The sequence below is a fragment of the Rhinopithecus roxellana genome, chromosome 6, assembly GCF_007565055.1.
Source record: "Rhinopithecus roxellana isolate Shanxi Qingling chromosome 6, ASM756505v1, whole genome shotgun sequence".
NCBI classification, from domain to species: domain Eukaryota; kingdom Metazoa; phylum Chordata; class Mammalia; order Primates; family Cercopithecidae; genus Rhinopithecus; species Rhinopithecus roxellana.
In genome coordinates this window covers 91,928,291-91,930,303 of record NC_044554.1, presented here as the reverse complement: position 1 = coordinate 91,930,303, position 2,013 = coordinate 91,928,291, and the positions used below count along the sequence as shown (strand labels likewise).

The following is a 2,013-nucleotide window of genomic DNA, read 5'->3' as shown; positions in this document are numbered from 1 at the left end:
CCTGAGGTTTTATTTTGGACACACACACAAAAAAGCAATTGAATTGTTTTGTAGCTGGAGGCATGGGCAAGGGGGGTCCCCAGGCAGTAAACTTCCCCATGGGTGGGCTGAGAGCTAGGGGTGAGCCTCAGATGGGTCTCCTGTTCCCTTTGCTCCCCTGCACAGCTGCCTCCCTCCTGGGCTCTGGGGCAGCCACAGGAGGGGCAGTCTGGGAGGGGCTGCCGCAACTGTTCACTTGGGCAGAACGTCAGAGGACTTGGACACCAGCTTCCCATCGCGGGTCTTGATCTTCACAACTATGGCCCTGGTGGAACTGGTGTGGCTGAAAGAGCTGGAGCCCGCGCCAGAGCCAGAGCTGGAGCCCAGGCCGTAACTGAGGCCAGGGCTTGTGAGGCCCCCATAGGCTGAGCTCAAACCACCTGCATAGCCACTGGTGGTCTTCGTATGGATAAACATGTTCTGCATCCCAGACTCCAGCTGGCTCTCCTTGTCCTCCAGCAGCTTCCTGTAGGTGGTGATCTCGATGTCCAGGGCCAGCTTGATGTTCATCAGCTCCTGGTACCCACGCAGCTAATGTGCCGTGTCCTGCTTGGCCAGCTGCAGGGCGGCCTACAGCTCAGACAGCTTGGCGTTGGCATCCTTAATGGCCAGCTCCCCGCGCTGCTCTGCATCTGCGATGGCAGCCTCCAGGGAAGCCCTCTGACCTTTGAGGCCCTCAGTCTCAGCCTGGAACCAGCTAATGTTGCGGTTCATCTCGGAGATCTCCGTCTTTGCATGCCGCAGGTCGTCCCAGCGCTTCCCAGCCAGCATCTGCAGCTCCTTATACTTGATCTGGTCCATGCTCTCAGCCTCAGCCAGGCTGCGGTTGGCGATCACCTCATACTGAGCCTTGACCTCAGCGATGATACTGTCCATGTCCGGGGGCAGCTGTTGTCCATGGATAGCACCGCAGATGTGTCCAAGATCTGGGACTGCAGCTCCTGGATCTCCTCTTCATACAGCTGCCTGAGGAAGTTGATCTCATCAGTCAGCCCTTCCGTTAGAGACTCCAGCTCTACCTTGTTCATGTAAGCTTCATCCACATCTGAGGACAAATTCATTCTCCATCTCTGTATGCTTATTGATTTCATCCTCATGCTTGTTCTTGAAGTCCTCCACCAGCCCGTGCATGTTCCCCAACTCTGACCGCAGCTTCATCTTCTCCTGGCCCAGAGTCTCCAGCTGCTGCATAAGGTTGTTGAGGTAGCTCTCGAACATATTGTCCATGTTGCTCCGAGCCATCTTTTGCTGCTGCAGGAGGTTCCACTTGGTCTCCAGCACCTTGCTCTGCTGCTCCAGGGACCTTACCTTGTCAATGAAGGAAGCAAACTTCTTGTTGAGGGTCTTGATCTGCTCCTTTTCCTGGGTGTGCATGGCCTGGATGCTGAGGTCCACCTCCAGGTTGAGGTTGACCATGACGGCAGTGATGCTTCCCATGCTGCTGGCCCCACCATAGCCTCTGCCCAGGCCAGCCTGGAAGCTGCTGCTGCCCACTCCGGAGAAGCTGAAGGAACTGATGCTGGCATCGAGCCCACTTGTGTGGGAGCAGCTGCTGAAAGCCTGGGGCCCAGAGGTGGACACCTTGTAGGACTTCTGGGTCACCCTGATGGACATGGTGGAGGAAGGAGTGGAGGCAGAGGGACTGAACAAGGTAGGGGTTCCAGAAGGAGTGGAGAAGCTGCTTCTTGGTCTGAAATTTTTTTCTTTTAAAACACTGAGGTGGGGTGGAATCTGAGAGCATGAAAAGATTGCGATCACAGGTGGGATCCAGCTACATGTGGATCTTTGCCATTTTACTTGGAATCGAGGACCATTTGGATCATCCACTAGTTGTGTCTCAGAAAGCACAATACTGGGAAAGACCATTCTCCTCTTTGCAGAGAGAGAACATACAAGAAAAAATAAGGGCATTCTTCATGTAGCTTGATTCACTTCTCCAGTGACAGATATCCAAAATTGAAGCAATTTGACAAG

The 2,013-nt window shown here is 54.3% G+C and overlaps 1 pseudogene; it reads right to left on the bottom strand.

Moving 5' to 3' along the window:
• Window positions 1-231: 231 nt before the first annotated feature.
• On the bottom strand, window positions 232-1,653 carry LOC104663108 (annotated as a pseudogene).
• Window positions 1,654-2,013: the final 360 nt, after the last annotated feature.